Source organism: Salvelinus namaycush, chromosome 22 (genome assembly GCF_016432855.1).
Source record: "Salvelinus namaycush isolate Seneca chromosome 22, SaNama_1.0, whole genome shotgun sequence".
Classification (NCBI taxonomy): domain Eukaryota; kingdom Metazoa; phylum Chordata; class Actinopteri; order Salmoniformes; family Salmonidae; genus Salvelinus; species Salvelinus namaycush.
In genome coordinates this window covers 15476576-15504526 of record NC_052328.1, presented here as the reverse complement: position 1 = coordinate 15504526, position 27951 = coordinate 15476576, and positions in this window count along the sequence as shown.

Below are 27951 nucleotides of genomic sequence, written 5' to 3'. Positions count from 1 at the left end.
ACTACCCACTGGGCACACACTGGTTAAGTCAACGTCGTTTCCACGTCATTTCAATGACATGACGTTGAACCAACATGGATTAGACGTTGAATTGAAGTCTGTGCCCAGTGTGTAGGTACTATTTGACCCAGTAGAACTTCTCTGTAATCTCCAGCCTTCTACTCTATTTCATACTGATGGTGGGAACCATGCTCTTTCTGTCCTGATAATGTAGAAGCCCAGCTTGGAATTCACCCAGTCTTCCGTTCAGCTAGGTGAATCAATAGGTACTGTGTGTGCGTGTGTGCATTAGCGTGCGGGTGTGTTATGTTAAGGTCAGCAGTCACTGGCGATGTGTGTTAAGAGGCGGAGGTAGAGAGTTGTTTAAAGCCCGGACCAATTAACTTTAGCATAATGAATAAGGGGGCGTGCAGCCGTGTGTGTGTGTGTGTGTGTGTGTGTGTGTGTGTGTGTGTGTGTGTGTGTGTGTGTGTGTGTGTGTGTGTGTGTGTGTGTGTGTGTGTGTGTGTGTGTGTGTGTGTGTGTGTGTGTGTGGAGGGCTGCTTTGTGTGTGTGGATGGTCGCTTTGTGTGTGATGACAGACTCAGCTGCTCGACTTGGGCAGGGGTGTGTGTGTGTGTGTGGAGGGGGGGTCACAATAAATCTGCTGATTGCTGGGTACACCCACCTATAATGATTATTTCAATGCACACACACACACACACACACACACACACACATTGGAGCTGTCAGGCTGTGATCAGTCAAAGCTGGCTCTGACAAAAGACTCACACGCCCAGGACAATAACCCTGCTCATTTGCATAGAGAATGAACCCCTGCCACAGTGGGTAGAGGCATAGGGTCAAACGTCTCTATAGTGGGTGTCACTAATCTCCCAAACTCCACCCACCCACAAAATGAAGTGTATGAAACAAGGATTGTGTGAAGCAATCCTTGTCTGTCTGTCTGTCTGTCTGTCTGTCTGTCTGTCTGTCTGTCTGTCTGTCTGTCTGTCTGTCTGTCTGTCTGTCTGTCTGTCTGTCTGTCTGTCTGTCTGTCTGTCTGTCTGTCTGTCTGTCTGTCTGTCTGTCTGTCTGTCTGTCTGTCTGTCTGTCTGTCTGTCTGTCTGTCTGTCTGTCTGTCTGTCTGTCTGTCTGTCTCTCTCTCTCTCTCTCTCTCTCTCTCTCTCACACACACACACACACACACACACACACACACACACACACACACACACACACACACACACACACTGTACATAAAGGGTAGTGGGGACTGGGCTAGTTGGGTGGGCTGGTTTCCACTGCTATACTGAGTGCCATTCTACAGTATACTTGTGTTAATTTATATAGGTCACTTTGTCTGCGCAGTGTGTGTGTGTGTGTGGTGTGTTTGCGTGCGTGCGTGCGTGCGTTTGTATGTGTGTGTGCATGGGCGTGCGTGTGGTCTTGGCTGCCAAATCTCACTAGTGGGAGCACACTGCCGTTGTAATCCAATTACGGGAGCATAAGCGATTTGTTAGACAGTTCTCATAATGTTTCCCAATAAACTCTGGCTGTAATAACTGTGCCGCGCAAGAGCATAAATCTGAGAGGGTTTGGGAATACAGCTGCGCTGCACCCAAAGCCATCATCAGCAATGTGTGTGTGTGTGTGTGTGTGTGTGTGTACAGTATGTGATATCAGCAGTTTCTAGTCTCTCAATCTGAATGTTGTCCTCTTATCAAAGATCAGAGTCTCTTTAGTCTGAAGTCTGAGTATCTGCAGTTTGGGAATCTACCGTTATAGCTTGACCTATTGTCTGAATCCCTGGTTTTGGGTTATGATAGCTCATAGTACTGAGTGGAAACTGAGAGGCAGACAGGACTGACTGTGGAGGGGACTTCCTTCCCATATGGGAGCAGCGGTCAAGGGTAGAGGAGATCAGGATGAGGGTAATGAGAAGACAGCAGCAGGGATGCTAGGGGGCTAACTCTGGGCTGATATACACTCCTTAACCCCTGGTGGGACTACATTTGCCCCATAGGGTTGGAAGGGCGCTCCAGGTCCAGCCGGGAATCATTTGGAATTGAATGGATCTGCTCCATGTTCCAAAGCCACAGGCTATTGGGTAAACATGGAATACACACAATAAACACAGGAGGCAGTCTCTTATCAACTAGAGGTCTACTGTATGTCTCTGTATAGACTGGAGGCAGTCTCTTATCAACTAGAGGTCTACTGTATGTCTCTGTATAGACTGGAGGCAGTCTCTTATCAACTAGAGGTCTACTGTATGTCTCTGTATAGACTGGAGGCAGTCTCTTATCAACTAGAGTTCTACTGTATGTCTCTGTATAGACTAGAGGCAGTCTCAGATCAACTAGAGGTCTACTGTATGTCTCTGTATAGACTAGAGGCAGTCTCTTATCAACTAGAGGTCTACTGTATGTCTCTGTATAGACTAGAGGCAGTCTCTTATCAACTAGAGGTAGTCTGTATGTCTCTGTATAGACTGGAGGCAGTCTCTTATCAACTAGAGGTCTACTGTATGTCTCTGTATAGACTGGAGGCAGTCTCTTATCAACTAGAGGTCTACTGTATGTCTCTGTATAGACTAGAGGCAGTCTCTTATCAACTAGAGGTAGTCTGTATGTCTCTGTATAGACTGGAGGCAGTCTCTTATCAACTAGAGGTCTACTGTATGTCTCTGTATAGACTGGAGGCAGTCTCTTATCAACTAGAGGTAGTCTGTATGTCTCTGTATAGACTGGAGGCAGTCTCTTATCAACTAGAGGTCTACTGTATGTCTCTGTATAGACTAGAGGAAGTCTCTTATCAACTAGAGGTAGTCTGTATGTCTCTGTATAGACTGGAGGCAGTCTCTTATCAACTAGAGGTCTACTGTATGTCTCTGTATAGACTAGAGGCAGTCTCTTATCAACTAGAGGTCTACTGTATGTCTCTGTATAGACTGGAGGCAGTCTCTTATCAATTAGAGGTCTACTGTATGTATCTGTATAGACTAGAGGAAGTCTCTTATCAACTAGAGGTCTACTGTATGTCTCTGTATAGACTAGAGGCAGTCTCTTCTCAACTAGAGGTAGTCTGTATGTCTCTGTATAGACTGGAGGCAGTCTCTTATCAACTAGAGGTCTACTGTATGTCTCTGTATAGACTAGAGGCAGTCTCTTATCAACTAGAGGTAGTCTGTATGTCTCTGTATAGACTGGAGGCAGTCTCTTATCAACTAGAGGTCTACTGTATGTCTCTGTATAGACTAGAGGAAGTCTCTTATCAACTAGAGGTCTACTGTATGTCTCTGTATAGACTAGATGCAGTCTCTTATCAACTACAGGTAGTCTGTATGTCTCTGTATAGACTGGAGGCAGTCTCTTATCAACTAGAGGTCATCTGTATGTCTCTGTATAGACTAGAGGCAGTCTCTTATCAACTAGAGGTCTACTGTATGTCTCTGTATAGACTAGAGGCAGTCTATAAGTGTATATCAGTCACCCCAGAGATCACCACTTATGAGAGGAAGTGCTGAATGTGTAGGGCGGGCCATGTCACCAATGACTAATCAGGAGAAATTGACCACCTGCCGGAATTTGCTGAATATAATGCCAATATACTGTATGGTTAGAGGGATCTGGACTGCATGAGGGGTAAAAGTGGGAACAATGCAACATGTTCTGCGAGAAAACAGCTAAAACTTACTCAGTGCCGTAAAACCTGCTAAAGTAGACGGTACATGCAAGTGATCAATGAATCAAGGCCTTCTATGCATTTTCATTGACGACAGTATTTTGACTGAGCTCCGTACGGGTTAACATGCATGTAAACAGAGTGAAGGCAAGATATCATCTAATGAGATCAGATGCGGCTTGTCCAAAACATAGCAGAAGGCCATTTATCACTATATTCATCAAGCACTGTGTGTGGATGGGTTCATTACCATCAAATTAGTCCTAGAAATCATGGCGGAGCCCTGAAATGATGTGGAAAGACAGCACTGATAAGATTAATGATAAATACATTAGCCAAGTGCTAGCATAGCTCTGGTGTGATTGATGATGCAGTCATTAGCAGTATGGTAGCATGTAGCACTGGTAAGATAAATGATAAAAACCTTAGCGTCGTGTTAGCCATGTGCTAGCTCTAACCACGTTTGATACCGACCACTCAGCCCACACCAGTATATAGTGGTACGGGTGCCACCTTAACAACTGGTGAAGAACAAACAGTTTGCCCGCAACCCTCTTGTAACAGTTCGCAAAAATAATTTGTAGCCTAGTCATTCTTAATGTCTGCTAGAAATTAGGTTGAAAACTGGACTATCCAGGTGGGGGAAAAAACAGGCAGGTTTAGCAGTGACAGTGGAGGGACAAACATTAGAAGCTCAGTCAATATGGACTGAGTCTCACTGCTGAGACTGGCTGTCACAGTCGACAGGGTTTAGCATGGCAGCTAATTTCTGTCGTGGGGGGAAAGAGAATGAAACTGTAACAAAGAGTAGTCTGAAGACCTGCCTCAGGCCCTGTGCATCTGCCATGGAGATGGATACAGGGGGAAGAGGGGAAACAGGAGAGGAAGGGAGGGAGGGAGGGAGGATGTAGAGAGGGAGAGGACAAGGAAAAGATAGGGAAGGGGCATTACGATTTGTACATGTAGTATATAAAGGGGGAATTGTTGAAGTGTAGAACCATAGAGTTTTGCACCAGAAATGAAAAATGTATCAAATATAAATAAATAACATTTTGGTAACGTTCAGTTTGAGTTTGACTTAGACTATGGTATATAGACTCACTTCGCTGTGTTCCTCTATAATGCCGTGAGCGCATGTCAGGGTCAACTGCTCCACTGCCATTCTTCAAGTTTAACTATTAATATACTGTAGGTTAACCTTTTGTGTGTTTCCTGTTTGTGTTAGTGTTCAGTAGTGGATGTCCTAGGTGGTAAAATTTGGTGTGGCGGTAAATAGTTTGTGTGGTAATTATCTGGAGGTTAGAGTGAATACACAGAGCCAGCAGGAGGTAGATAGCCTCTCTGGCTCCCATCTCCCATCCAGTGCTACCATCCCTCACAACACAGACTGTGCTACTGCTAGCAGGCCAGTCACACACACTGTAGCAGGCACACTCACACAAGACATACACATAAGCGCATACATTACCCTGAGGCAGGACGCACGTTTTTTCTCACTATTTATGATACACATGGCATACACATCATTGAAGTTGGTCACACACACACACACACAGGAATGTTGACATAGGCGCACACACACAAACCAGGTTGCCAGACACACACCTCCAGTGCCTCCAATCTGAGCAAAGGGAGTGTCCATCTGAGAGAATGTCATCTGTGTAATGGTCAGGCATTCAGACGGTATCTGGCCCATTGGCTTCTACGGTCAGATTCAATTTCAGCTGTGTGATTGCAGGCTGCTGTGCCATTAACAACCATTTCCCACTCACCGGTGGGGACTTTGGGGGTCCGGCTAAATTTGAAGGCCAATTGAGTTTTAATATGAATCACGCTGGGATGTTGAGGACACTTTCCTATGCTGGAAATTAACATCCGCCCAAGCACACCCCCACCTGCACACACACATTGTAAATGTCTACAGCCTGCACCACACACACACATGCACACAACCATCTACACACACACACACACACACACACACACACACACACACACACACACACACACACACACACACACACACACACACACACACACACACACACACACACACACACACAGCCTGCACCACACTCAGCTGTGTTAACTGCCCAATGTCACTCAGTATACTGCCCCACCTAACACCTGAGTACTGTGCATAACACCTGAGTACTGTGCATAACACCTGAGTACTGTGCATAACACCTGAGCACTGTGCATAACACCTGAGTACTGTACATAACACCTAAGTACTGTGCATAACACCTGAGTACTGTGCATAACACCTGAGTACTGTGCATAACACCTGAGTACTGTACATAACACCTAAGTACTGTGCATAACACCTGAGCACTGTGCATAACACCTGAGCATTGTGCATAACACCTGAGTACTGTGCATTACACCTGAGTACTGTGTATAACACCTGAGTACTGTGCATACTGCATGGCTCTAGCCCTGGGCTTTCTTTCTTTCTTTCCTTGTTTCTTTCTTTCTCTTTTTCTCTTCTTCTAACCCAATTCTTCACACTCTACCTGTCCCTTCCATCCACCCTCCGCAACCCCCATCCATCCCTCTCTTTCTCTCTCACTCTCAATCTCTCTCTCTCTCTGTGGATTATGAGCCAGAGAGGGATTCCCATTATCCTAATGGGAGAGGCGATGGTGCCCTCCAGCCACGCTCCAATTGGCTCCAGAGCTGTACTTATACACAGAGTTCACTGTGAGTTCAGTGGAATGTGTGTGTGTGTGTGTGTGTGTGTGTGTGTGTGTGTGTGTGTGTGTGTGTGTGTGTGTGTGTGTGTGTGTGTGTGTGTGTGTGTGTGTGTGTGTGTGTGTGTGTGTGTGTGTGTGTGTGTGTGTGTGTGTGCATATGTGTGTTTGTCACACATACACAAAGTGATGGGGGGAAGAGGAGACCAGTGAGAGATGGGTAAAGACAGGGAGAAAGAACAGGTTTGGAAGCATTAGGAGAGAGTGTTTTTTAATGGTAAGTGATCAGGATGCTAGGCAGATTAACATAGATTTTATGCCAGCTGGTTATGTTATTGCTGACTGATACAAAACTATGAGCAAAGTTAAGATACAGGCTACACCTGGAATTATAAAACAATGATTTAAGTTTGATCAACATAATCTACACATGTGTACAATACACACACACACGCACACACACACACACACACACACACACACACACACACACACACACACACACACACACACACACACACACACACACACACACACACACACACACACACACACACACACACACACACACACAAACAAGTAATGTAGGGTTGCTGTCTGCTACTACAGTGTGTATGTTTAGACCTGACTCAGCAGTCTGGGGCACCTGCCCAGCCCCGTCTGTATCAGTCACACCAACGCTAATAGCAATCTGATGCTCCTCAGCATCTGTCGCTAACACTACGGCTACAGCTAAGTGTGAGAGCGAATTCAGAATCCTATTGGCTGAAGTGTTAACTTAGTGGCCCAAGCCATGGTTTGAGGCGAAGAACTAAGTTAAGTTTCTGGATGGGGACCATAAAAAAACAAAAACTCCCATCCGCCTTTGTCATAAATATGCTAAAGAGGGGAGATGAGGGACTAGGTAGGAGCTTTATGAACGTGGAGAGCCTGAGGAAGAAATTAAGTACAAGGCTGTTTGGCAAACTGTAGACGACTGCCATTTTATCACCACCACTGGCACAATCTCTCTGTGTGTGCTTCAGTTATGATGGTGTAAGTAGACATTAGGTGGCTTTATCCGTGTCTCCATTGCTATTTAAGTAACTATAAACAATGCACTGTACAGCATTGGTACATTCTAAATAGTGATAGTGTATCTTCTATTATATCCTCTCCATGTTGCAAATAAACTCAGCACAAAAAGAAACGTCCCTTTTTCAGGAACCTGTCTTTCAAAGATAATTCGAAAAAATCCAAATGACTTCACAGATCTTCATTGTAAAGGGTTTAAACACTGTTTCCCATGCTTGTTCAATGAACCAGAAACAATGAATGAACATGCACCTGTGGAACGGTCGTTAAGACACTAACAGCTTACAGGCGGTAGGCAATTAAGGTCACAGTTATGAAAACGTAGGACACTAAAGAGGCCTTTCTACTGACTCTGAAAAACACCAAAAGAAAGATGCCCATGGTCCCTGCTCATCTGCGTGAATGTGCCTTAGGCATGCTGCAAGGAGGCATGAGAACTGCAGATATGGCCAGGGCAATAAATTGCAATGTCCGTACTGTGAGACGCCTAAGACAGCGCGACAGGGAGACAGGACGTACAGCTGATCGTCCTCGCAGTGGCAGACCACATGGTGCAACACCTGCACAGGATCGGTACATCCGAACATCACACCTGCAGGACAGGTACAGGATGGGAACAACAACTGCCTGAGTTACACCAGGAACCCACAATCCCTCCATCAGTGCTCAGACTGTCCGCAATAGGCTGAGAGAGGCTGGACTGAGGGCTTGTAGGCCTGTTGTAAGGCAGGTCCTCACCAGACATCACCGGCAACAACGTCGCCTATGGGCACAAACCCACCGTCGCTGGACCAGACAGAACTGGCAAAAAGTGCTCTTCACTGACAAGTTGTGGTTTTGTCTCACCAGGGGTGATGGTCTGATTCGCGTTTATCATCGAAGGAATGAGCTTTACACTGAGGCCTGTACTCTGGAGCGGGATCGATTTGGAGGTGGAGGGTCCGTCATGGTCTGGGGTGGTCTGGCTTGTTGTCATTGCAGGAAATCTCAACGCTGTGCGTTACAGGGAAGACATCCTCCTCCCTCATGTGGTACCCTTCCTGCAGGCTCATCCTGACATGACCCTCCAGCATGACAATGCCACCAGCCATACTGCTCGTTCTGTGCGTGATTTCCTGCTGAACAGGAATGTCAGTGTTCTGCCATGGCCAGCGATGTCTGGGAACTTGCAGGTGCTTTGGTGGAAGAGTGGGATAACATCTCACAGCAAGAACTGGCAAATCTGGTGCAGTCCATGAGGAGGAGATGAACTGCAGTACTTAATGCAGCTGGTGGCCACACCAGATACTGACTGTTACTTTTGATTTTCATAAATTAGGGCCTAATGAATTTATTTCAATTGACTTATTTCCTTCCATGAACTGTAGCTCAGTAAAACGTTTGAAATTGTTGCATGTTGTGTTTACATATATTAAGGAATGTATTTAAAATGTTGATATACAGTGCCTTTGGAGAGTATTCAGACCCTTTCACTTTTCCCACATTTTGTTAGGTTACAGCCTTGTTCTAAAATGGATGAAATAGTTTTTCCCCTCATCAGTCTACACACAATATCACATAATGACAAAGCAAAAACAGGTTTTTAGAAATGTTTGCTAATTTATAAAAAAAAAAAAAATCAGAAATATCACATTTACATAAAAATTCAGACCCTTTACTCAGTGCTTTGTTGAAGCACCTTTGGCAGCGATTACAGCCTCGAGTCTTCTTGGGTATGACGCTACAAGCTTGGCACACCTGTATTTGGGGAATTTCTCCCATTCTTCTCTGCATATCCTCTCACGCTCTGTTAGGTTAGATGGGGAACATTGCTGCACAGCTATTTTCAGGTCGCTCCAGAGATGTTCAATTGGATTCAAGTCCGGGCTCTGGCTAGGCCACTCAAAGACATTCAGAGACTTGTTTTCCGAAGCCACTCCTGCGTTGTCTTGGCTGTGTGCTTAGGGTCATTGTCCTGTTGGAAGGTGAACCTTCACCCCAGTCTGAGGTCATAAGCGCTCTAGAGCAGGTTTTCATCAAGGATCGCTCTGTACTTTGCTCCATTCATCTTTCCCTCGATCCTGACTAGTCTCCCAGTCCTTGCCGCTGAAAAACATCCCCCACAGCATGATGCTGCCACCACCATGCTTCACCGTAGGAATGGTGCCAGGTTTCCTCCAGACGTGATGCTTGGCATTCAGGCCAAAGAGTTCAATATTGGTTTCATCCGACCAGAGAATCTTGGTTCTCATGGTCTGAGAGTCTTTAGTTGCCTTTTGGCAAACTCCAAGCTGGCTTTCATGTGCCTTTTACTGAGGAGTGGCTTCCGTCTGGCCACTCTACCATAAAGTCCTGATTGGTGGAGTGCTGCAGAGATGGTTGTCCTTCTGGAAGGTTCTCCCATCTCCACAGAGCAACTCTAGAGCTCTGTCAGAGTGACCATCGGGTTCTTGGTCACCTTCCTGACCAAGGCCCTTCTCCCCCGATTGCTCCGTTTGGCCGGGCGGCCAGCTCTAGGAAGTGTCTTGGTGGTTCCAAACTTATTCCCTTTAAAAACGATGAAGGCCACTATGTTCAATCAAGTTGTAGATAGAAACATCAAAAGAAAGCTCAATGGAAACAGAATGCACCTGTGCTCAATTTCGAGTCTCATAGCAAAGGGTCTGAATATTATGTAAATAAGGTATTTCAGTTTTTTTATTTGTAATACATTTAAAAAAATGTCTAAAAACCTGTTTTCACTTTGTCATTATGGGTTATTGTGTGTAGATTGCTATGGGAAAAAAATATTTAATATATTTTAGAATAAGGCTGTAATTTAACAACATTTTCGAAGGCACTGTAAATGTATGTAAAATGTATATCATAAACATTAAATAATATATTTTAGAATATATTTTCACATGTATTTATCAATATCTTTGGTAAATATATTTTTAAATGTATTTGGAAATGTTATTTAAAATAAATTCCAACACATGTAAATTTCAACATACAGCAAATATAAAAATATGGACAAATCATATTATAGCAAAATGATGACTGTCTTAACTAAACTTGTAGCCTAATGGTTAAGCGCGTTGGGCCAGTAAGCGAAAGGTCGCTGGTTTGCATCCCTGAGCTGACTAGCTCAAAGCTGGCTCTGTGCCCTTGAGCAAGGCACTTAACCCTAGTTGCTCCTGTAAATTGTTCTGGATAATGCCATCTGCTAAATTACATAAATGAAAACCTTAGTATCACTTGCACTTGTGTTAATCTCATTAACACTGCAGAACTAGCAGTGTACAAGCTTAAATACACTTTAATCACAGAAATGAACTGGCATGACAATCCATCTCATGGGAGGCCAAAAAGCCACGCCCCCAACAAGCCACGTATCCAAGTCTTCTAATATGTTCCCGCCGCTACAATATATTTTGTCAAAATGCATTTTTATTGTACTTGATACATACCAAAAGCCTACCAAAAGCACTAACATGCATTTAAATGCATTTAAATTACTACAAAAATGACTACAAACATGATACTGTCACGTTCCTGACCTGTTTTCTGTTATTTTTGTATGTGTTTAGTTGGTCAGGACGTGAGTTGGGGTGGGCATTCTATGTTTTGTGTATCTATGTTAAGTGTCAGTGTTAATTGACCTTGTATGGCTCTCAATCAGAGGCAGGTGGTTTACGTTTTCCTCTGATTGAGAACCATATATAGGTAGGTTGTTTCACATTGTTTGTTGTGGGTGGTTGTCTTCCGTGTCTGTGTATGTTGCACCATACGGGACTGTTTCGTTGTCGTTCGTTTTGTTGGAGTCTATACCTGTTCGTGCGTTCTTCGTGTCATATGTAAGTTCTCATTGTTCAGGTCTGTCTACGTTCGTTTGTTATTTTGTAGTTTGTTGAAGTGTTTTCGGTTTTCGTTTTGACTCTAATAAACTTCGTTATGTCAAACCATCACGCTGCGCTTTGGTCCAATCCCTACTCCTCTTCATCCGAAGAGGAGGAGGACAGCCGTTACAGATACATGTAGTGACTATGTCTTTCATGTGCATATGACAAATAAACAAACAAGAGCATTGCAATCAATGTCCAATGCACAGAACTTAACGTGTACTGGGTCATTCCATCAAATTAGTGTCTTTTGCGTCCCTTTGATATGTTAAGTAGAAATGATGCACCAAGCCTATTATATGAAATGAAGTGCCCTTTAATGTAGACCACATGGAGAACTCAATAAATCAGAATTTCAATATGAATAAAGACTTGCTAAAATGAAAAAAATCAGCATTTCGACATTTCCCTTTGTGCATCCTATGTGACTTTTAGGAGGATTTTAATCCACTAACCCTCCAAAATGCTCAAAGTTTTCAGCATCAATGTAAAGCCCTAGTTATTTAATTGCGTTGACAAAGTTGGGATAGGATGGTATTCTTCCTGTGGTCTTTTTGCCATTTTGGAATTAATTAGGTACACTGTTGCTCGAAATGATTAACACAGCCGTTCATAAAGGTTAATTTGTAAGAATACAGCACTAATATTTCACTTTTATTTAAAAAATGGTATGGATAGCACCCAGTATTCACTGTCACCCCCTATCTTTGAAAAACACAGATATGAAACTATTTTCCAAAATGTTGGCGCCCTGTCTCAAGATCAAAGTGGGTTTGTTAAAAAACTTTTATGCTCGCATAACCTCCTGTTTGATCAATATACTAATTTCTCTGTATATATTTGTTAATTTTGTATTTCTTTTGAGTGGCAGCCCACTGGTACATGATATATAAACTGAAAATATGAATTTTCCTCAACCAAAAAAATCCTAAAAATAAATGAAATAAGAATAAAAACAGCCCAACGTTTTTTCATTATTTAATTGAGCTGATTTATTTATTTTTGACTTGAGATGGGATAACTCGTTTTTCATGAAGTTGAGTATGTGCTCTTTTTTTTTTACTCACCATCTCAATTTCAATTATATACAGTTGAAGTCGGAGGTTTACGTACACTTAGTGTAACAGCGGTCCTCCTCCTCTTCATCTGAAGAGGAGGAGTATTGAGGGAACCAAGGCGCAGCGTAGTGAAATGACATATTTTATTAACGAAAACACGAACTTGATTAAACTAACAAAAACAACAAACGGTGTAGACAGACCTAGACGACGTACTTACATAAAACAAGAAAACGCACGAATAGGAACATAGGCTACACAAACCGAACAAACCGTAAACAGTCCCGCGTGGTGTACAAACACAGACACGGAAGACAATCACCCACAACGAACACTGTGACAACGCCTACCTAAATATGACTCTTAATTAGAGGAACGCCAAACACCTGCCTCTAATTAAGAGCCATACCAGGCTACCCAAAACCAACACAGAAACAGAAAACATAGAATGCCCACCCAACCTCACGTCCTGACCAACTAACACACATACCAAACTAACATAAATAGGTCAGGAACGTGACATAACCCCCCCCATAAGGTGCGAACACCGGGCGCACCAGCACAAAGTCTAGGGGAGGGTCTGGGTGGGCATCTGACCACGGTGGTGGCTCAGGCTCCGGGCGAGGTCCCCACCCCACCATAATCAATCCTAGCCTCCATCTACCCCTAAAAATGTCCACCCATATCTTACCCCCACAAAATCCTCTTAGTAACATCCATGACAGGGACAGCACCGGGACAGAGGGATAAATCAAGACAGAGGGATAGCACAAGACAGAGGGATAGATCAGAATAAAGAGGTAGATCAAGATAGAGAGGGAGATCATGATAGAGGGGCAACTCCGGACTGAAAGGCAGCTCCGGACAGAGAGACAGCTCTGGACTGAGGGGCAGTTCTGGGTATATAGCCATTTCTGGCTGAAGGGCAGCTCCTGGCTGACTGACGAATCTGGATGCTCATGGCAGGCTGACGGCTCTCGACGCTCATGGCTGGCTGACGGCTCTCGACGCTCATGGCTGGCTGACGGCTCTCGACGCTCATGGCTGGCTGACGGCTCTCGACGCTCATGGCTGGCTGACGGCTCTCGACGCTCATGGCAGGCTGACGGCTCTCGACGCTCATGGCAGGCTGACGGCTCTCGACGCTCATGGCAGGCTGACGGCTCTCGACGCTCATGGCAGGCTGACGGCTCTCGACGCTCATGGCAGGCTGACGGCTCTCGACGCTCATGGCAGGCTGACGGCTCTCGACGCTCATGGCAGGCTGGCGGCTCTGGCAGATCCTGTCTGGTTGGCGGCTCTGGCAGATCCTGTCTGGTTGGCGGCTCTGGCAGATCCTGTCTAGTTGGCGGCTCTGGCAGATCCTGTCTGGTTGGCGGCTCTGGCAGATCCTGTCTGGTTGGCGGCTCTGGCAGATCCTGTCTGGCGGGCGGCTCTAGCGGCTCCTGTCTGGCGGGCGGCTCTAGCGGCTCCTGTCTGGCGGACGGCTCTGTAGGCTCATGGCAGACGGGCGGCTTTGCAGGCTCATGGCAGACGGGCGGCTTTGCAGGCTCATTGCAGACGGATGGCTCAGACGGCGCTGGGGAGACGGATGGCTCAGATGGCGCTGGGGAGACGGATGGCTCAGATGGCGCTGGTGAGACAGATGGCTCAGATGGCGCTGGTGAGACGGATGGCTCTGGCCGGATAAGGCGCACTGTAGACCTGGTGCGTGGTGCCGGAACTGGAGGCACCGGGCTAAGGACACGCACCTTCATACTAGTGCGGGGAGCAGGGACAGGGCACACTGTACTCTCAAAGCCCACTCTATACCTGGTGCGTGGTACCGGCACTGGTGACACCGGGCTGAGGACAAGCACATCAGGATTAGTAGGGGGAGAAGATACAGTGTGTACAGGGCTCTGGAGACGCACAGGAGGCTTAGTGCGTGGTGCCGGAACTGGAGGCACCGAACTGGATACACGCACTACAGGGAGAGTGCGTGGAGGAGGAACAGGGCTCAGGAGACGCACTGGTAGCCTAGTGCGTAGTGTAGGCACTGTAGGTACTAGGCTGGGGCGGGGAGGTGGCGCCGGAAATACCGGACCGTGGAGGCGTACTGGCACTCTTGAGCATTGAGCCTGCCCAACCTTACCTGGTTGAATACTCCCGGTCGCCCGACCAGTGCGGGGAGGTGGAATAACCCGCACCGGCCTATGTAGGCGAACCGGGGAAACCATGCGTAAGGCAGGTGCCATGTATGCCGGCCCGAGGAGACGCACTGGAGACCAGACGCGTTGAGCCGGCCTCATGACACCTGGCTCAATACCCAATCTAGCCCTACCAGTGCGGGGAGGTGGAATAACCCGCACTGGGCTATGCACTCGTACAGGAGACACCGTGCGCTCTACTGCGTAACACGGCGCCTGCCCGTACTCCCGCTCTTCACGGTAAGCCTGGGAAGTGGGCGCAGGTCTCCTACCTGCCCTTGGCCCACTACCTCTTAGCCCCCCCCCAAGAAATTTTTGGGTGTTACTCACGGGCTTTTTGGGCTTCCGTGCAAGACGCGTTCCCTCATAACTCCGGTTCCTCTCTCTCTTTTCCTCCACTCTCCGAGCTGCCTCCAGCTGTTCCCATGGACGGTGATTCACTTTAGCCCATGGTCCTTCTCCGTTAAATATTTGCTCCCAACTCCACAAGTCCTGTATACTTCCCCGTTGCTCCAAATTACGCTGCTTGGTTCTGGATTCTTGGTGGGTGATTCTGTAACGGCGGTCCTCCTCCTCTTCATCTGAAGAGGAGGAGTATTGAGGGAACCAAGGCGCAGCGTAGTGAAATGACATATTTTATTAACGAAAACACGAACTTGATTAAACTAACAAAAACAACAAACGGTGTAGACAGACCTAGACGACGTACTTACATAAAACAAGAAAACGCACGAATAGGAACATAGGCTACACAAACCGAACAAACCGTAAACAGTCCCGCGTGGTGTACAAACACAGACACGGAAGACAATCACCCACAACGAACACTGTGACAACGCCTACCTAAATATGACTCTTAATTAGAGGAACGCCAAACACCTGCCTCTAATTAAGAGCCATACCAGGCTACCCAAAACCAACACAGAAACAGAAAACATAGAATGCCCACCCAACCTCACGTCCTGACCAACTAACACACATACCAAACTAACATAAATAGGTCAGGAACGTGACACTTAGGTTGGAGTCATTAAAACTAGTTTTTCAACCACTCCACAAATTTCTTGTTAACAAACTATAGTTTTGGCAAGTCGGTTAGGACATCTACTTTGTGCATGACACAAGTACTTTTTCCAACAATTGTTTACAGACAGAATATTTCACTTATAATTCACTGTATCACAATTCCAGTGGGTCAGAAGTTTACATACACTAAGTTGACTGTGCCTTTAAACAGCTTGTAAAATTCCAGAAACTGATGTCATGGCTTTAGAAGCTTCTGATAGGCTAGTTTACATAATTTTAGTCAATTGGAGGTTTAGCTGTGGATGTATTTCAAGGCCTACCTTCAAACTCAGTGCCTCTTTGCTTGACATCACGGGAAAATCAAAAGAAATCAGCCAAGACCTCCGAGAAAATGTGTAGACCTCCACAAGTCTGGTTCATCATTGGGAGCAATTTCCAAACGCCTGAAGGTAACACGTTCATTACAAACAATAGTATGCAAGTATAAACACCATGGGACCCACCAGCCATGTCTCCTAGAGATGAACGTACTTTGGTGCAAAAAGTGCAAATCAATCCCAGAACAACAGCAAAGGACCTTGTGAAGATCCTGGAGGAAACAGGTACAAAAATATATATATCCACAGTAAAACGAGTCCTATATCGACATAACCTGAAAGGCCGCTCAGCAAGGAAGAAGCCACTACTCCAAAACCGCCATAAAAAAAGCCAGACTATGGTTTGGGGACAAAGATCGTACTTTTTGGAGAAATGTCCTCTGGTCTGATGAAACAAAAAAAGAACTGTTTGGTCATAATGACCATCGTTATGTTTGGAGGAAAAAGGGGAACGCTTGCAAGCCGAAGAACACCATCCCAACCGTGAAGCACGGGGGTGTCAGCATCATGTTGTGGGGGTGCTTTGCTGCAGGAGGGACTGGTGCACTTCACAAAATAGATGGCATCATGAGGCAGGAAAATTATGTGGATATATTGAAGAAACATCTCAAGACATCAAGCATACTTCCAAAGTTGTGGCAAAATGGCTTAAGGACAACAAAGTCAAGGTATTGGAGTGGCCATCACAAACCCCTGACCTCAATCCTATAGAAGATTTTAGCGTAACGCTCTGGGTGTCGGGGGTGTGAAGTCAGGCGCAGGAACAACAGAGAGTTCAATATAGTGCTTTTAATGCACACACGGTAAACAATGTCCCCACGAAAACACTGGGTGTAACAAAACAAATGTCCCATACACGGGGGACAAAAAGCCAGTCCAAATATACTCTAATGAACGCAACAAACAAATACGTTCGTCTACTCCCGAATCCCAATGTACAACTGAATCAATCCCGCACAAAGAAACGTACGGGCTGGCTGACTAATAAAGCCCAACTAATGATAATCACCTCCACACAGGTGTAACAAATAAACACATAAGGAGGGGGAGGAAAAAGAGTCAGTGGCAGCTAGTAGGCCGGCGACGACGACCGCCGAGCGTCACCCGAACGGGAACGGGAGTCACCTTCGGTCGGAGTCGACATTTAGGCAGAACTGAGTAAGCGTGTGCGAGCAAAGAGGCCTACAGACCTGATTCAGTTACACCAGATCTGTCAGGAGGAATGGGCCAAAATTCATCCAACTTATTGTGGGAAGCTTGTGGAAGGCTACCCGAAACGTTTGACCCAAGTTAAACAATTTAAAGGCAATGGTACCAAATACTAATTGAGTGCATGTAAACTTCTGACTCACTGGGAATAATTCTCTCTACTATTATTCTGACATTTCACATTCTTAAAATAAAGTGGTGATCCTAACTGACCTAAGACAGAGGATTTTTACTAGGATTAAATGTCAGGAATTGTGAAAAACTGAGTTTAAATCTATTCGGCTAAGGTGTATGTAAACTTCCGACTTCAACTGTATATCACTGCCAAAGTTTTGGCATGGTGGACCCCAAAAAAAACTTCATTGATTAATACGTAAAGAGTCATTTAAGAAGCCGAATTAGGAACCACTTTGGCCACCCTGTAGACTTGATATAATAGCTGGGAATTTGTGGAAAATTGTCGGGCATTACATGTATTAGCCAAAATAGGGTCAAATGTATTTTCATATGGTCAAATGTATAGGGTTACATGCATAGGGTCAAAAGTATTTTCTTTTTCGTATGGGTTGCATGTGCTCCATGTGTTGCCTTCTAAATGTTTCCTCACATTCCGCGGCAGTGTTCGGAAGTTAGCGCTCTGATGTGCGTTCCGATGGCATCGTTACCATCGGAATCTCCACGGAAAGACCTCCCTCCATCAAATAGGGCAACATCGTAAACTGGAGTGACAGGAGTTCTGGGGAGAAAAATGTGTGTACGTGAGTGAGTCCTACTGGCTTAGGCCTACTCTCTTTCTCTCCCTCTGTGTCTGGTAGAGGTGATACTGTGGATTTACCTGACTATTTAGGTGACAATTGTTGATCATTTAGTCTAAATTTGTGAAATTACTCTAACGAGGCAAACAAACCTGCTGTCAGCCACACTAGGTGGCAACTGCATTTCTACAGGATGAAGGTGATGAAATGACTTGATGGATATTCAGCCTTACAGGACAGAAACACTGACTCTTCTCTCTTTTCTTTTTTTGGGGCTTTCTCAGATCACAAGTTGACCTTGCATGTGATGAAAATACCCAGTTTTCCACCCTCCTCATTCCCAGTTTGAACACCAAACAAAATGCAGGGATCGACGCCCAAATCCTACACCTGTTCCCAGGACACAAGCGGGATAAACTCTCCCGCCTCCGTGAGCGGTGGGTCATGGGGGCACGGATCCTCATGACTATTGTAACGTGACAGTATCAGCATTGGGGGCTGAAAGGGTTAACACTGAGGTGTGAGATCATGTTAGAGTTCAAATGTCAAGGCAGAAAACACGTTTTCCAATGAAACAACAAGCAAGCATCTCAAGGTCTCCATGGTAAAATAGACTCTTGTGTCCCAATCACAGAAATATCTACTGTAATATCTATTTTGTGTAAAAATCAGATACATTCAGATGACCATAAAGGGAAATACAAATGGCATTAGGGGTTTTGAGCATAACGTAAGCTACTGCTTTACACACACAACACATACACTAGTTTGGGCCTGTGAACCATGTCTGGGAAGTTTGTAGGAGGAACTCAAGCACAGAAGGGTCAGTCTTACTTCTCATTAGCCTGGAAGGTGATCAGCAGAAGTATGACGACCTAGCAAAAGAGGATGACCCCACTCTATGTTACTTCACTAATGCTATGTAGTTAAATGGTCATTACAATGACATGTTTAGTGCAACTACCGTGCAGGTACATCTGTCATACCTGTTTGTACCTTGCAAATTTAGGAGAGGCACAATCTAGACACATTTTGAGTAAAGAAATATAATTAAAAGGCTCAATCCACACACACACTGATCTTGTTGAGGATTAGTGTTGAGGGTCAGGGGTTAATAGGGGTACATTACCTCTGAACACAGAGAGCAGAGTCCTGCTCAGCCCAGACTCAGTGGTCGTATCTGTTACCGTGGTGAAGTCTAGACGGCTTGGCTTGCCTTTCTCCCTTTGTACATCTGTGTGTTTGATCTGTTGTGGGCCTTAACCACATTCAGTGTGTGTGTGTGTGTGTGTGTGTGCGTGTGCGTGTGCGTGTGCGTGTGCGTGTGCGTGTGCGTGTGCGTGTGCGTGTGTGTGTGTGTGTGTGTGTTTCAGAAGCTGATGAAACATGGGAAAACCCAGAGCATCCCTGAAGGTCAGAGACAACATGAAGACATATAGATACAGAAGCCTTATATTTCTACCCAAATTGCCTGCAGATATTGTGCCAACAATGGCTTAGCACCACAGAAATGCCTCCCAAAAGAACATTAAATACACACAAAGTTTGTGTTTTGTACCCATCTTTAAAGTGCAAAGTAGAAGGAAAGGTGGTTTTCTCATTTTTATTCACAAGCTCTCTGGAAAGACAAGGTTATGGGGACCTTGAAAGAAAGAACAAGTGAGTGATCCATTTCAATTCTCAAGCTGATGAAACACTACTGTAGGAGGAATACTGGGGCCGTAGGAGGGAGAAAAGATGTATCGGACAGAAAGTGTGAGACAAATGGAAAACTAAAACTGCAGGAATATATAGCGCGCGTGTGTGTGTGTGTGTGTGTGTGTGTGTGTGTGTGTGTGTGTGTGTGTGTGTGTGTGTGTGTGTGTGTGTGTGTGTGTGCGTGTGCGCGCGCGCGCACGCACGTATGGCCTTGCGTGTGTGCAGACTTGACGGAAAATGATCATTAGCAGTGATGAATGTGATTCAGAATCCGGCTCGTCTTTTATTGATTGGGAGGTCAATGATACATTACCCAAGTCTTCTAAACCCCTGAAACGTTTTAAAACCATCAACTACACGTTTAGAAACAGTTTGTGGGAAAACACTGACCTCTGTATTCTTCCTCACTATTCAGGGTAGACAAATGCACTGCAACACTCTTCCTACAAGATTTGCAGATTTTTCAGAGGTATAGGCCTATGTATATTGTAAGTATTGATACATAAAGTATTTCCAAATAAGACTGAGTCATTGGTGTTTAGGTGTGTGTGCGCTTCCGTGTATGTTTCTGTGTGGGTGCAGACAAGCTGTGGCTTACTATAGTTTGGCTGTGTGCAAGTGTGTGTGTGTGTGTGTGTAAGTGTGTTTGTGTCTGACAGAATGACGTTCAGCTTTAATGCATAGTGTCAGTTGTCCTCTGGTGGACATTATTTAGATAAACAGAGTCATTACAGAGTGTGTTATCTGAGAGACGAGAGGAGCGTGAGAGACCACAGCACAGCCGTCGCGCCTATTACGGCCCTATGGCCGCGCACTGCACGGTCACGCCTCTTAGAGGTGTGGTGTGTGTCAGCAGTGCTGATTAAGTTACAGTAGAGTGGGTGAAGGTTAAAGTTCAGACCTCGAGCTGATTCATTGTGACCTGTTCTCCCTCCTGTGCGGTGTGTGTGTTGTGTGTGCATCTCTGTTTGTGTCTGTTTGTCTGTCTGTCTGTCTGTCTGTCTGTCTGTCTGTCTGTCTGTCTGTCTCTGTCTGTCTGTCTCTATCTGTCTATCTGTCTATCTGTCTGTCTGTCTGTCTGTCTGTCTGTCTGTCTGTCTGTCTGTCTGTCTGTCTGTCTGTCTGTCTGTCTGTGTGTCTGTGTCTGTGTCTGTGTCTGTGTCTGTGTCTGTGCCTTTGTCTCTCTCTCTGAAATGTAATTGTGTTTTTCAAGGTGCTCTGCAACCTACTTCCTGCAGAGCATATATAGATCTTAAAACCAGTAAGCACTGGTAGAAACAGCCCATACAAATAGGATGGAAGGCCTCCCATAGCCATCGGTCAGACTACTAGCACTCACTGTTGCTGTGAAATACAGAGCAGGCCTACTGTATTAAATAATAGGCTCCAGTTCTACTTAAAACCCACATTTCGTCATCAGTTATTTTCTTACATTTGGAATGGGAGAGAACAGACAGAGAACCGAGAAAGACATATTTGTTGGCCTTTGTGAAAGTGAAGGTAGTTAGAGTATTTGCCCATAGTCCATGGGAGAGCTTTCATGGTTGTGTGGCATGTTTGATTCCCATTGCATCATGAAATACAGGTCAGACCCCATGCAGAGGACGGCCTTTTGGGGATTTTCCATGCTCTGCTATGGAACACGACTTCAAGCCCCACACCACGGTTTTCCCTCACCCCTCACTAGACTAGGCTATGGAGCAGACACCAGAGACAGTGTCACATATTAGTCTAAAATGATGCTGATTTGTTTACAGCCAAGGAGGGCCTAGTTTACTACTTGGCCTTAATAAGTTGCCCTCTTTGATGCCTCTCCTTTATTGTACTTAGACTCCACACTGTGCGTCCAAAAGTGTGTTGGAGCAGATTCAGCTTACTGGTGCTATGCACATTTGAGAGCCTTTGAGTTGTAGCTTGTGGCTGATGTGCGGTGTTGGTTTTATGTGCAGTTTATGTGTGGATAGGGTATGCCAGACTCTAGAGCTCAGACTAAATGAACCTACCTCAGTGTAAACCTGTGAGCTGAGAGCAGCACAAAATCTGCTCACCTCACCAGCTTTCCCATGTCCCGCTGCTCTCCTCAGCCAGGGGTGGGATGGGCTGTGGGCCAATGGGGGGTGGGGGTACTCCCTCATCTCGCTCTGTTTTAGGAAGCCATAACCCAGAGAGTCATTGAGTAGTCATAAAAACAGAATTAGAACTGTGGTCCTATGGGATGGGTGAGGTTCTCTCACTTTGGGTTTCTCTGTGTAAGAGACTAGTGTGGCTAGGGCTTTAACTGTCTATCTGTCTATCTGTCTGTCTGTCTGTCTGTCTGTCTGTCTGTCTGTCTGTCTGTCTGTCTGTCTGTCTGTCTGTCTGTCTGTCTGTCTGTCTGTCTGTCTGTCTGTCTGTCTGTCTGTGCATGTGTCGGTGTGTCTGACAGAGGCTGAGCTTAGAGAGACTGCTTATCCCTGTCTGTCTGGGTGATGGACCCTTTCTGTATGCCTGCGTGGTGTGTGTGTGGGTGTGTCTTTGTGAGCACGCTGTGTGTATGTTTTCAGCCCGTCCTCCTATAGCTCATCCCACCAGCCTCCTCTGGTGTGTTTGCGCCTGAGTGTGTGTCACTGCAGGGGGAGAATGATGTACTGGCTAAATGAGCTGCTTTATCAGTGGGACGGCTGCCGTCTGTCTGGCTTATGTCATCAATATCCTCTTATATAAATGTCAGCTGTGCCATTTTACTCAGAGATGTTTCCAACACTACTGATTACATTAGCTCAGAATGTAGGGGAGCTACTCCTTCGCTCTCCCACTCCCCATCCCTCACTCTCTATCTCCCTCCTCCCTGACCCCAATCCCTTATATGTTCTCTGTCCCCCAGACCCTCTCACACTTTCTCTATATCATACTCTCCCCCTTTCTCTCTCTCTCTCTTTCCCCCTCACTCTCTCTCGCTCCCCAGTATGTGTGTCAATAGCCTGCCTCCATGAAACAAGTCAATTTTCTGCTGGCTTGGCAGGCGAATAAATCTCTGAACAATCTGAGCACCGTAGATATTTACTGTGTGTGTGTGCATTTGTGTGTGTATGTGTGTGTGTGTTATCTAGGGTGAGATTCGTGTCCTTGCCTCAATATGGGTTTCTTGTCCAGGCTCAGTGAGTAGAGAGAGAGTGTGTGTGTGTGCTTGTGTGCGTTTGCGCGTGTGTGTGTAGCAGGGAGACTTATGGCCAGATGGATGCTGCTGTAAAGCTCAAGGCCTTTCTGCTTCCTGGGGAGGGGATATTGTGTTGGCCAAGTGATTCATTACCAGGAGTTCAAGTGTGGAGGAGCATGGGTGGGAGTCAGGCTGATTTAAAGAGAAATGTCAGCAGCAAAAGGACACTTAACACCTCACACACACTAAACCACACACACCACAGTTCCGTGTGTTTGAAACATACCGTATTCAGGAATACATTTGAGATTTCAATCACTTTTTCTGTACCATATAGTAAATTTAGTGCCTTTTTTTAGAAGAAACAAAACCATCCAAATCACTATGCCCATTGATTTTCAATTCACTAATTCAAGACTGAACTCTATTGTGATGCAGTGATTTTATTCAGACGCCACTCTACCTTAGCCTCGTGAGCCAGCCTGATTTTGGCTTACATGAATGGTTCGCTACCAAAGCGCAGCGTTAAACAGTCTAGTAATTATGAGGCTAACTTTTCCTATGGGATGTTTGGTTCAACCTACCACTGAGCAGGGGTTGAACCCTTATTTTTTTATTTCCGTTCCAGCGTTCCGACCAGCATAATAAAGTTCTGAACCGGTTCGAACCGAAAGAAAGTAACAGTTCATATCGTTTCTTTTCATTCATTTTTTACCAGTGAAATCAACATAGATTTTTAACTTTAGCTCATTCATTTACTCCACCAATTATCAAGGATAGAGACGCTTGCTACAGAATGGGTAAGCTAGTTGTTTACATGTTTGATTGGTCATATAAGTGCAGACGGGAGATGCGACTAACATGTCCCATGTGGGTAGAGAGTGAGAAAGAGGGGTGGACATGTAGGGGCGTGGCTTACAGCACTAAACATCATGACATGATGTGAATTGAAAAGGGTTTAGGCCATTTTTTTATTGAACCAGGCAAGTCAGTTAAGAACAAATTCTTATTTACAATGACGGCCTAGTAAAATTGGGTTAACTGCCTTCAGGTTCAGAACGACAGATTTTTACCTTGTCAGCTTGGAGATTTGATCTAGCAACCTTTCAGTTACTGGCCCAACGCTCTAACCACTAGGCTACCTGCCTATTACTAGCATCAGAACATTACTGAATTACAGAATTATATACAATTATTTTTTTGACAAAAAAATTACATTATTAACCGGTTCTCAAGGTTTGAAAATAACAGTTCTGTTTCGGGAACACTACAGATCACTTTCGATCCGGGTTCTGTCTATTAACCAGTTCCAGTAGCAAGAGATTCAGCACTGGGGTGGTAGCTCATAATAGTTCTTCTGAATTGTGCTGCTTGTATACTGTGTTGTCTGAAAGTGATGTGTTAGGTAGGTAGTCTTAGGTATGTGTATGCGTCTGTGCATGCGGGTGTACTTATATGCATGTGTGTCTCAGTAACGAACAACCGCTTTATCTTTAGTAGGCCATTGGAATGATTACAGTGACATTGAGCGGTGACCTTTATCGTCTAATCAGACTCTGCTAGAAGGTTACGACCCACCATGCCTCTTTTAGCCCCAGGTTTTCTTTTATTTCCCATTGATCTGAGGAGAGGAGTCCAACACTGGATCAATGGGAGAGAGATGTGACATTTAAACCCTGGGTGATACACTACGCTCGGGCTGGAGAGTGAAAGACTGTCCCATTAAGATGAATTTTTTTTTTATTATACACTCTTAGAAAAAAAGGTACTATTTAGAACCTAAAAGGGTTCTTTGGCTGTCCCCATAGGAGAACCATTTTTGGTTCCAGGAATAACCATTTTGGTTCCAGGTAGAACACTATTGGATTCCATGTAGAAACCTTTCCACAGAAGGTTCAACATGATTCCCAAAAGGGCTCTACCTGGAACCAAAAAGGGTTCTACCTGGAACCAAAAAAGGGTTCTGCTTTGGGAACAGCCAAAGAACCTTTTTGGACCCCTTTATTCTAGGAGTGTAGCTTCACTGTTGCAGTGAACATTTGAAGTCAGAGTTCTGTAGCATCTTCATATGTGGATTGGGCTAAATCCTTTGTAATGTAAATGTGATTTAAAGTTCTGTTAGTGTGAAATATCCATACTGTAAAAACAACATTTCTGCTGAAATACTTTCCTCGTCAAATAGCTAAGGTTAAATAGATACAATTAATAAAGAGGATATGCCACGTTCCAATTGGTGCAATTTTGTATTCATGAGCATCTCCCTTAATGAAGTTGTCAGTGTGATAGACATGTGGGGTCACATTATCCCCGCCCAGCCCTCACCCCACACATTCACACTCATTCAGCCAGAAATAACCTAGTAGCATAGACCTAATGCAAGATAACACACTCTACAATATGGCTAATTTAATTTTAGGTAGTGTGGGAGACAGCTACACCGCATACCCCTCTCTGAGGGGTACAGTGTAAAGCACAGGAGGTTGGATGCACCTTAATTGGGGAGAACGGGCTCGTGGTAATGGCTGGAGCGCAGTAGAATGGTATCAAATGCATCAAACGCATTGGTTCCCATGTGTTTGATGCCATTCCATTAACTCCGTTCCAGCCATTATTACGATCCGTCCTCCCCTCAGCAGCCTCCACTGGTGTAAAGACAACGGCTCTCCCTACTCCCACACCACATGTTCCTGCAAGAATTACCCTAATTACCATAATACCAGTAGACAGAATTTTTGCTCTGTTAGCCAAATTGAAAATTAAAGGCTTTTAAAACATGTTTTACAAAAGCCACACATTTGTCAATCATTGCAATAAGTGTGCAACACCCTATGTGCAATATGGTTTAGATGAAAAGCTCCTGTATAGTTTAAATTGCTTTCCTTATTTAGTTTGTCTATATAATATGGTATTTACAGTATGCTAATAGCTGCACGCATACATTAAGCAGGAATGTGGCTTTGGCCACACCATATCCAAGGTAAGTGTAAACAGAAAAGTTACAAATCTGGTGTTGAAGAGAAATAGAGCTCACTAGACCTATTTTTTAACGTAAATCCACCCTGAGCGCTACCCCATCTCCAAAACAAGCTAAGGTTGGTTGACTGTTGGTGCATATGGATCCCAGATGCTGTTGTCAGACACACATACACACACAGCAAAATAGGCATGTTGTCGATATGCTGAAAAGATTTGCCTTTTAACCATCACCCATCATGTCTGTCTCTTCCACTGGGCTGGAGTGATAGAACGAGGTAATCAGTGCCTTATCGGCTGAGGTTCCTGTCAGACAGACAGCAGTGATCGTTTGAATCTGTCTGGATTAAAGAGGTATTTTTTGGTCTGTATGCTGCTAAACACCTTCCCTTAAATTAAGCATTGATTTTCTTTTACAGATCCTTTCATTGATAAATGGCACATTGCAAAAGTGCTCCAGCATTAATAAAAAATTGTATTACTGAACAACTACCATTTGGTAAAAATGTTCTCAGACATAATTTTTTCAACTTTATTTGAATGTTTTTTAACGTCTTTGCCTAAGAGCGGTAGTTAACTATGCAGCCTTGGAGTTGACAACAATGAAGTTAGTTTAAATTAAATAATTCCCTCACAGGTGTCCTCTGAATGAACCTCCCACAATGGAGGTGGTGAGAAGAGAGGAGTGGAGAAGAGAAGAGAAGGGATGAACGGAATATAAGAGGTAAGTAGATATGTGAAAGATGGAGAAGAGAAGGACATGAACAGAGGAGAGAAGGGAAATAAGTAAGGAGAGGAAAGGAGAAAAGAGGGTCTGCGGTATCCTCAAGGTTAGAGAGGCGGGCCAATAACCAGAGGGTTGCCAGTTCGAATCCCCGAGCTGACTAGGGGGAAACGTGCAGGGAGGGAGCTGGCTTCAATATCCTATTTGTTTATCCCTAATTGCTCCAGGGATACTGCTCTGCAGCAGGGTGTTGTGTATCACGTTGGGTACTGTGACAGCATCAAATCAAGAATGTCTGTGTAAATGGACCAATAAAGCAAACGACTATATTTTGTACTGTATATCTTGCAAGCGGTACCAGTATAGCAGTTGTCATTACTTTTCAGTAAAGTGGTTTAAATGAACATCTGAATGGCGGAAACATCTGCTGTGTGTGTCACACCAGTGAACCACACACCTTCCCCCTCTCTCTTATTCACACTCTTTCTTTTAATCTCCCTCTTTCTCCTTCTCTCTCTCTCTCTCTCGTCTGACATCTTATAGTCTCTCTCTCTCATTTCTTTGTCTTTCCACAGATGTTCTCAATTTATTCACTCTCTCTGTTTCTCTTTCTCTCTTTGCACATTGATGGTCTTACTCCCACCCCGCTCTCTCTCTCTCTCTCTCTCTCTCGTCATTGTCTCTCCCTCCATTGCCCCTCCATCTCCTCTTTCTAATTGAAACCTGGCATCACATATCTGAACACCAGTTGTTGCCAAGAGTCAGTAACAGCATTACTTTGCTGTGGCCTCAGACTTGAATCAACTGACTCACACCGCGCTGCAACCAAACCTAGACATTTATTTCATTATCATTAACCCTTTGTGGTATCACCCACAGTAAGTCAGACACTGAGCCGAACAGCTGGGGACGAGGAAGGGGAAATGACTGAGTATATCACATTAGTGACATCACTCACTATTAATGAATACATCACAGTGTTGTCATCATTCATCTGTAATGAATATATCACATTAGTCACAGCTTCCACATTGTGGTGGAAGGGGCTTTCTGGGGCATGGACTGTAGTATGGCTTTATATTCCTCATTAGGCTGTTATTGGTTAGAGAGATGATGACTGGAGAAGATGACTGGAGAAGATCTGAGTGTGTTTTCAGTGTGAACTCTACTCTAGACTATGCCGCCCCATTGCCAAACCACTCTCCTTCAGCTCATACCTGAGTATGACAGAACAGCTTACAGAGATCATACACACACATATATATAAACACACACACACACCTTGACTTCTGCCATCCATCATAAGAAACCCTCTACCGTTGTGCTCCTCAAGGTGCACCTGTCCTGCTTTCAGCTTTTAGCCACTCACAGGTGAAAACATCTATCAGGGCTCTTATCTCTCCATCCCTCTTTCTCTGTCTTTCTCTTTCTCTCGCTCTGTCTCTTTATCTGTATATGTGTCTCTCTCTTTCTTTCTTTCTTTCTTTCTTTCTCACTCACTCTCCCTCTC